Source organism: Mytilus californianus, unplaced genomic scaffold (assembly GCF_021869535.1).
Source record: "Mytilus californianus isolate M0D057914Y unplaced genomic scaffold, xbMytCali1.0.p SCAF_5, whole genome shotgun sequence".
Taxonomy (NCBI): Eukaryota; Metazoa; Mollusca; class Bivalvia; order Mytilida; family Mytilidae; genus Mytilus; species Mytilus californianus.
In genome coordinates, this window is record NW_026262701.1 from 80,786,268 (window position 1) to 80,796,798 (window position 10,531).

Sequence of the window (10,531 nt, forward strand, 5' to 3'; positions counted from 1 at the left end):
CAAGTTTGAAATAGCTAAGTATGCCAATATTAAAAAAATAGTGACTAGATCCTTGACTTTGAGATGTTTGGACAATATTTGGTTGTAGGAAAACTACTTGCAGAAAAGGGGAACAAAACTATTAAAATTCACAATAAAAATGAAAATATCATTTGTTAAATTGAATTTTCAAAATTAATTCTGTTTTTTCTTTCGTTCACGAAATTACATGTATCTTTAGAAATTAAGTGAATTGTTTAATAGTTTTTTATTACTTTTCTTCTCTTTTTAAAAAATAGTATTGAATTTTTATTAATAAAGAAATGCAGCATTATTAAAGAACTAATGTTTATGAATCATTTCTACAATTTCTTTTCTTTGGATGATTTAAACAGTGTAATATTATGTCAATATAGTAGACAATTGATAGGAAAGGTGAAAGTTAAAATTAAGACCAGTTAGTTTTATAAGTCTTGAGTTTTACTGTAGAAATTTAACATCTTCATGTACCAAATTTTAGGTCAACAATACAATCAGGGAAAGTTTATTATTTGCAATAAACAATCATTGAAATGAAACAAAAACATGACCATGTATTAAACCCTTATCCCATGTAGTCTAATGTTTACGTTAATTCTGAGAAAATAAATGATTTCATTCTTGCTTTTCTATCTGCAGAACATACATAAGATTCCAATTTCACATTTACCTTTAAAAAATTAGTATTGATTTTAGAAGGTTAGTTTCATTTATACATGTATCATCAAATTTTAGAACTATTTTAGTATTGTTTTCCTGTCTTTAAAATAATTTTATTGATTTATTTTATATTTTATTGCAATCTGATAAGAAGTGTTTTATATTTTAACTGGATAGCAGCTGAAAACATTTCAATTGAGGTACAGATCTTTCAGTTATGAAGAAGAAGTACAAATACATATGTTATCATGAAATTTCATATACTTTTCTTGTGACTTTCATTCTACATATAAATCAACAAATGTTTTTTTCCTACCAGATTTGTGACTTTTTATCAATTAACCAAAAATTCACAGGAAAATGGTTTCATTAAATAGGTTATGGTTACTATTTCGTTTTCAGACAACAGTCCAAAATTATTTGTAACTATTAACTTTTGTCATCAATTTGTGTTTAAAATTGTTTTAAAACATAAACAAAGATCTACATATATCTCTGTATATATGTACTTAATGAAAAAAAGATTTAAAATAAGTTACTTGTAAAGTATAGAACAATTTTCTCAAACCTGATTTGTAACATTTTTTCTCTTCCTTTTTTTTTTTTATTGTGACACATTATTTTCCTTCTTAGTCCTTTAGAAAAAAACAAGTCACAATAATAAATGCCTGTATCTTTAGCATTTTAAAGAAAATTCAAATGAAAATTTTTCTATATATAAATGACACTGCCTGAAAATATGTATTACATAAAAAATGCAGAATGATAAAATTATTATCACATACTCAAATTAACTCCATTGTTACTGATACATGTAATCAGTTTCTAATCCAATGAATAATGAACAAAACCTCTACTTCACTGAGTCAAACTTATTAACATAGAGGTTATTAGAAAGGGATAAGAACTATATACCTGTATAAGTAAAGTTTTGATCTACATGTAGGATGTCATTTTCACACCTGACGTCTCAACAGATAAATATTATTGCATCTCACCAGGTAGCCTAATAATATTGACCACTAGCTCATACTTTAGGACCCAAATAAAATCCAACATCCTATCACTTATTAGCTAGTTAATCAGCTAGTTCATTTGAATGATTTTTTAGCTTAAAGCAACTATATGCACATGATTTATTTGTTTTTTCACAGTTTTGATTTAAGACCGACATGGTTAGAAGATACAAATAATTACACCATTACTAACACAATTCTTTATAAATATTCTTGTAATGATTAGAAAATACATAAAACAACAACAATACCAACTTAATACCAATTTTATATTTTATTTTTAGAAACTGTGACGTCACTTTTTGTGGCGTTGATACATTCGTGTAACGCACAGTTCATAATTCTATTGTGGTGTACTGGTGTACTGTCGTAAACTAATGGGAGGTGTCCGTTGTTATTCTGTGGTTTACATGTTGTAATGTACTATTATATTACTTATTCATGTATTTCTCTGTCCTGAGTGTTCTTGCGTTTATTTGTACTGTATTCCTGTCACGTAATGTTGTCATTTTAGCCGTATTTTTAACATTGCCATATAAGCGGGACGTTTTGTTAGCCATAAAACCTTGTTCAACCCATCATTTTTTCTTAAAATGTCCTGTACCAAGTCAGGAATATGGCACTTGTTATCAAATAGTCCGTTTCTATGCATATTGGGGTTTGTTTTTGTAGCAGTTCAGTGTTGTTGTTGTTCTGTTGTTTTCCTCTTATAGTTGATGTGTTTCCCTCGATTTTAGTTAGTGAACCGGATTTGTTTTGGCTTAATCGATCTATGACTATTGAACAGCCTTTATTTATTACCCCCAATAATTGGTGACCATTAGATGGTGACCATACCAGATGTTGGACATTTTTCAGAATTTGTCAGAGGTTGTACTGTACTTAAACTCGTATGAAATAGTAATGGCGATTTTATGGATGAAAAATACTACATTATTGTATTGTTAATCTATTTGACCTATATATATATATATATATATATATATATATATATATATATATATAGATTGCCTAACAATGTAATTTTAACACACTATTTAGTATGTAAATATAAGAATGTTTAAAATATTTACAAAATGATGAAAATAAACGCAATATTTCGCTAGACTAACTAGCTTTATCAAGCGTGCATCTATCCAGGTGAAATCGGATGTAGATGATAAGAAACTTTTGCAGCTCAATGTATATGTTGCACTTGAATTTAGCTGCCTTGAAAATAATACATAATTTGGATGAAGTTCAAGATTTTTACAAAATTGGTAGTTGAAGTTAGCAACGTCCATTGGCCAATATTACAGGATAAAAAGGACGATGCTGTGTACTAAATTATTCTTTATCTTTCCTGTATCTTTTCTCATCTTTTTCGTAAGACCATCAGGTTCTAAAGTGTGGAGTTGGTGGATCCAAAAATTTTCTCTTCTCCTTCTCGCCGTGGTGTCCCACTCGGTGTTGACTTCTATGATTTGGAAGGTAACATTATCAAAAGAATGTTTCGTTGAACGAAGATGTCTTGTGAGAGGACAGTTTTTGTTGGTTTTGTACCATGAACGATGGTTATTGAGCCGAATATTAAATTTGTCCATTGTTTCTCCCACATACTGAATGCCACATGTGTCACATGTTAATATATAAATTGAGTTCTCCGTTTTACAGTTGGAATTTGAGTAGATGGTATAATTTTGTTTAGTAACGGAGCTGATGAAAGAAGATCTTAATGAATTTCTAGGACACTGTAACTCTTTCCACCATTCAATAAAATTTACATATGAATCATCTATGGAGAAAATAAACTTCCTCGACACTACGAGTTACATCAAGAACGGAACCATTATAACGGACCTTCATACCAAACAAACGGACAAACATCAATTCCTTTCTCCTAAGAGTTGCCATCCTAAACACTGCTCCCGTGGCATCCCATTCAGCCAGGCATTGCGAATCAAGAGAATATGCTCTACTGAAAATACGCAAAATGCTAGACTTGGACAACTACGTAAACATCTAGTTGTTCGAGGATACAATAACAACATCATTGATAGCGCTTTCGAAAGAGCAAACAAAACTAGTCGCCAAGAACTTCTAGAGTACAAAGATAAGAATAAAGCAGCTAACAGAACACCCCTTGTACTCACTTACCATCCTGATTTTAAAAATGTGTCTTCCATTGTTCAGAAGCATTGGAAAATTATAGAAAATGATTCAAATCTTAAAAAAGTATTTTCCTCACCACCAGTCATGGCCTTCAGAAGACCTAAAAACATCCGTGACAAATTAGTGACATCTGTATTAGCAAAGCAGCCTACTCCATCTCCCGGTTGCTACAAACAATGTGGTCGAAGGAACTGCTTGTGTTGTAAAGCTGCCAATACAAGCAGTTCTTTCATCAGCTCCGTTACTAAACAAAATTATACCATCTACTCAAATTCCAACTGTAAAACGGAGAACTCAATTTATATATTAACATGTGACACATGTGGCATTCAGTATGTGGGAGAAACAATGGACAAATTTAATATTCGGCTCAATAACCATCGTTCATGGTACAAAACCAACAAAAACTGTCCTCTCACAAGACATCTTCGTTCAACGAAACATTCTTTTGATAAAGTTACCTTCCAAATCATAGAAGTCAACACCGAGTGGGACACCACGGCGAGAAGGAGAAGAGAAAATTTTTGGATCCACCAACTCCACACTTTAGAACCTGATGGTCTTAACGAAAAAGATGAGAAAAGATACAGGAAAGATAAAGAATAATTTAGTACACAGCATCGTCCTTTTTATCCTGTAATATTGGCCAATGGACGTTGCTAACTTCAACTACCAATTTTGTAAAAATCTTGAACTTCATCCAAATTATGTATTATTTTCAAGGCAGCTAAATTCAAGTGCAACATATACATTGAGCTGCAAAAGTTTCTTATCATCTACATCCGATTTCACCTGGATAGATGCACGCTTGATAAAACTAGTTAGTCTAGCGAAATATTGCGTTTATTTTCATCATTTTGTAAATATTTTAAACATTCTTATATTTACATACTAAATAGTGTGTTAAAATTACATTGTTAGGCAATCTATAATTTTATTTGTGTAATTGAATTAATCTCTGTACTGATTAATCCACACTCCCATAGATTTGTATGTCATGTGCTGCTATTTATAGGCACTTATATATATATATATATATATATATATATATATATATATATATATATATGACCTATATATATAATCAGTATTGTAAACGTAATTGACACTGACGAAAACTATTTGTTAAGCCGAAATATTTGTCTACACGATTTTACAACAATATCTTCGTATATTACCATCTTATATTAGTACCGCTGTGCAAATATTTAGACTTATATATTTTGTTCCTTATCTGCGCAGTATCGTCTATTCTAGACGATCCGGTACATATTAACCTTGCTAGTTGGTCCTTTTTATAGACTTCTATATATAATTATGTATATATTATCAAAACCCCAAACAAAAATGCATGTTGATAGTCAGGATAAATAACAATGGTGAAGCAGTAAAGTTGGTATAATTAAATGTTTGTTTCAATATATCTGCATACATAATTCGAAAATCAATAAACGATTCGTGGAAATAGTTTACCTTTAACAGAAATACACGTATTTAAAAAAATAAATGCTGGGACATTTGCATCAATATAGATTCGAACATAGTATCTGGTAAATATTTATATTGCGAGTAAGAATGTATTTACATTTTCACGATTACATTTTAAGTTTAAAATTAAGTTCCATGATTGACATTGATAATTTCGGATCAAAGAATTTCATTCCAAAAGTTTTGTATTGTTATTTTCTTTCTATGTAATCTAGATTAAATCTTTTCGTCACAAAAAAGCCACACGATCAGTTGACACCGATGCAGTTTATATTTGTTTTTTATTTTCATAAAACAATTCAAATTATACCCTCACATGTGCAATTATCCTTCTCCAATGATTAAATAGAAGATACAACTTACATACATATCACAACTGTGATACATTTATACGCAGCTACACTAAATCTAATGAATTTGATTGATTCATTTTGCTCCTTTAAATTGCATTTTGTTTTTTGGTACTTGTCGTCCACGTTTTTAGTTTGAATGACAATAAAGATTGGAATTGAATTGAATGGAATATTTTATCACAGTAATCTAGATGTTGAATAAGGATAGACACTCCGTGATTGATGGCAAGTTATAACAAAATCGACGGGGTAAAAGAGCATCACAACAATAAAATGAATGCTCGGGCATTCACACCTCTTTCTCCTGTTCAATTTGTATTTTATTCAGTTCAACTTAAAATTTATTGAAACCCCTTATTACGCTGTCTTTTATCAATCTATTTAGTTTAAGGTCTGTATCTAGTCTGTGATCTACTTTTGCAGTTTCCGCCAAAAGAGCCACAATGAAAAAGTTTAACAAAAATACAAAACTCCAAGGCAAATTAAAAAAAGAGGGGGGGTCCATTAAAACTGATAAAATCAAACGCTATCAATCAACGGAAAAAGGGAAAAACAAATGCTATATTTCTGACTCAGTACAGGTATTTTCAGAAGAAAATGGTTGGATAAACCTGGTTTAATAGCTAACTAAACTTCCAGTGAATTCAATTCTATACGTTTCCAGTTTTCTTACATTATTTGCACCATCATATGTATTCAACTTTATAAGTTTGTAGTAAACGTTTCATTGTTAAATGAAGTCATAGTAACCGCAGGTACATATCCAAAATCACCTGTGTAAGCTAATTAGAAATATCAGACAGTATCTATTAACTCCAAGTGTGTTCGGAAAGTAATTACTGATGTCCTAAATATCAGTGTTTGCTATTAAAAAAAATTATTTCAGAGTGTTATTTGTAAATATCAGCATGATCAGTATGAAATGCTAAGTGTTTTAGTCTCATTGTGGTTTTGTTTTAATTTCAGTAAATATTTTAAAATATCTGTATCTGTATGTCTATGAGCCAGCAACCCAACGTCACAACAAAAATGTGTAAGTATGATATTTTGGTTTTCTTCAACATTCCCTTTCGAATTTAACCAGTATTTGCAGATTTTTTTTTTTAAAGACAAGTGAACATCGGATTCGGACTTTTTTAACCAAAATTTACAGTTCGTTTTGCTTTTTTTCTGTTCAACATTGGCTAGAAGTATGGGGGAGGAGGGATCTCACAATTTTTTTTTGCGCCTGTCCCAAGACATGGACCATTAGCCTTGATTAGTCTTGTGTATTTTTTTAATTTTGTTTGTCTTCATTTGTATGATTCGGAGTTTAACTTGGCGTCCCTTTTGCTGAATAAGTATACATTTTTGATTAGGGGTCAACTGAAGCCAGCCTCCGCAATGAATATTTTAATGTTACCTTTAACACATTTATAGCTTATTAATATGAAAATAAGAAGATGTTGTATGATTAAGCCTAGTTAATTAATTTTTCCATTCAATAAATATATATTTTAATTTTATATATTTTATTTGTTGTGGGACCGGACTTTTGTTCTTTATATATATACGACAACAGAGTTTGCGTACGTTGGTTCGATTTCCACCCTAGGCATTTATTTATATCAGTGGCTCCGTGACGACTCTATTGTTCCTGTCCTAAAAATTCAGTTGGCCGCTGCTAATAGATATAAGAAGATGTGGTATGAGTGCCAATGAGACAACTCTCCATCCAAGTCACAATTTGTACAAGTAAACCATTATAGGTCAAAGTACGGGCTTCAACACGGAGTCTTGGCTCACACCGAACAGCATGCTATAAAAGTCCCAAAAAATGACTAGTGTAAAACCATTCAAACAGGAAAACCAACGGTCTAATCTATATAAAAAACGAAAAAAGAGAAACACTGATGAACCACATCAACAAACGACAACCACTGAACATCAGGTTCCTGACTTAGGACAGTTGCAAACAAATGCAGCGGGTTTAAACATTTTAATAGGCGCAAACCTTCACCCTACCTGAAACAATAGTGTAACATCACAACATAAAAAGACACACTATAAAATATCAATTAAAATGGCTTAACTCAATCAAAAGACATATTAACAAAAACAAGTGAACATACACTGAACGGAAAAGTTTGATCTATGACACAATGTAAATACAAAATAAATAAAACAAGGGGGTTAGATGTAAACCAATATCAGAACCATAACCTTGTACAAAATGCCGCCAAATAAAATAACGTACACAGGTAAATGAAAATAATTTTGTTGTAAGATATACATGGAGTACGGAAATAATTTTGTTGTAAAATATACATGGAGTACGGAAATAATTTTTACAAAACAAATAATTTTGTTGTTCCTAGTACGAGAACAAAAGTGATTATTTGTCGTCATACTAAACACTTATCTAAGGTGGTATATATTAAAAATAATGAGAATAGATATAACACTGAATAAGTAAAAATTAAATAACAATAATACATTACAAATTGTATCAACAGGTCAAATTAACACGAAAGTACGATTTGAGAGTACTCGCAGTTACTGAAAGCTAGTTAAAAGCCAAAAACAATTAATAATAAAAAATTCATGCATCAGAGACTAAAATCAACTAAAACACATACCAGGGATTTAGTGTTTTAACGTCATGGACAGTCAAAGAAGACATGACTTGTGCAATGCCAAAATAAAAGTATCGACAGGCAGTAGGATAGTTATAAGTTAACCGGTTAATAAATATGTATAATGTAATATAAAGATAGAGTAATCTCTATATAGAAAATGAACGTTGATGTGTATTTATATATCCCAAAAAACTGTTTGAAAAGAATACAAATTTAGTTATGTTTTAATATGCTGATGACACAATCGATATTTGTGCCAATGTAAACTATATTCAAACAACCAATTATAACATTGGTAAGATAACCTTTACTAATAAGTGTGTTTAAAGATTCGATGAGTTTACACGGATCACATAGTGATTTCCGCGCTTTAAGTACAATATATCCTTAAAATTTAGGATGTGAAATACCGTTTTAATAAGTTTTCTACAGGTACAGCCAAATTTACTATTTAGTAAAATTTTGAGCAATTTATGGAAACGAAATCCCTGACATAATTATTTACCAGTGATGCATTGATTACGTTCGTTAAATTCTATGACATCACTACACACACGGGCATAACGAACGAGTTAGGATATATAAACACCGTATGATGGAGCCAAAGGAACATCTCCGTCAAAAAAGGGAAAATTAACAATAGGGAATGAAAAATCGTCTCTTTTGTCGTATATTTTAGTACGGAGTTTCCCTTTAAAAATTGAAATGTCTAAATCTAGAAAAGGATAACTACTGCTGTTAGATTTATTAAAAGTAAGTTCCTTTGGGTAAATTTCGGTAGTATATTTAGAGAACTCTGGATTATTTAACGAAAAAATATCATCAAGATAACGGTAGGTATTGTTGAATGTACCAACCAAATGTAACAATGACGTATTTTTACTGAGTTTGGTCATAAACTGAGATTCATAGCAAAACAGGAATAAATCTGCTATTAAAGGGGAACAGTTAGTGCCCATAGGAATACCTCCTACATGTCGATACATTTTATCGCCGAAACGTACATATATGTTGTCCAGGAGACAATTTAAAGCTTCAATCATATCTTCACATTTCCAGTAAGTGTATCTAGCATACTTTCCTTTTTCGTTACAGAAAACTTTAAAGGAGTAACAGCAAATAAATTTGCCATGATAATTTTCAAAAGACCATTTAATTAAATACGAAAACTGTTTTTGATATGAATGTGTGGAAGTGTAGTGTAGAGAGTAGAAAAATCATAACTGTCAACAGAATTAAAAGGACCATCAAAAGCACGTATTTTATCTATAACCTCTAATAAATTTTTAATACTCTAAAAATAATTAATACCATTATTTTCATAAGCTTTATTACAAAAGTTAATAACAAGTTCTTTGATAGAAGTAAGGGTGGTAGTTAGAAGCACTGACAGATTAGTAGTAGAACACTTACTAGATGCGGAGATGAAACGGAATTTAAATGGTTGTTTGTGTAATTTAGGTAACCAGTACTTAGTCGGGACTTTCAAATGTTCAAAAGAGGCTTAAAGCTGGGTAGTGGCAGTGATATGCTTGTTTACAATTTGACTCTCTGTGGAGCGTACGGACCTGAATGTAGACGAATTGATATTGATATGCGTCACACCACCACTGCATTATTGGCTTATTTGTCTTCCGGTACGAACACAAACCGCTTTGCGAGTACTTGGAGTTTATTTTTTATTCTAGAAATGGGTATATCATGCTTTCTTCCTTCTTTTTTCAGAAGTTCAGATATAACTATAGGTATAATCGTGGAAATTAAACCATACATAGGTATGGTATAATTTACGGTTATTGAGATTGATACACTGGTCGCATCCCCATAGACTCCTTTGTTCAGCTCTAAGTTAAAACTATGTACAACTGTCTCTGTTATTATTTTTCATTTAATGTTTGTTCAGTGTATAGCATTCTTGTACATATAAGAGTGTTAAACCCATTTTGAAGTAATTGAGCTTGCTTAAATAGCTGTGAGCAAACTTTGAAACGATATATATTTCTGTTGTACATGTAATTATGTTATCTAATACACCGTTATTATAGAGTGAAGTCCTATCTTGTACTGATTTGTATGTTTGTTCTACAAAGTGCCTTCCCTTATTCCACTGATGGATATTAAAAGGTAGGAGGCGTCCGCTCACGAAAACTGTTTAAATGCTGTCACATGTGCATGTGTCTATTCGAAGTCAGGAACATCGTCAATGGTTGTACAAGGTCAGATGTTA

General features: G+C 31.1%; 1 protein-coding gene across 1 annotated transcript in view; it reads left to right on the forward strand.

Annotated features, from left to right (window-relative positions):
* The window catches only part of LOC127703146 (uncharacterized), a 151,460-nt gene that overhangs the window by 74,942 nt on the left and 65,987 nt on the right, over positions 1 to 10,531 (forward strand). The gene's annotated exons all lie outside the window — the stretch shown is intronic.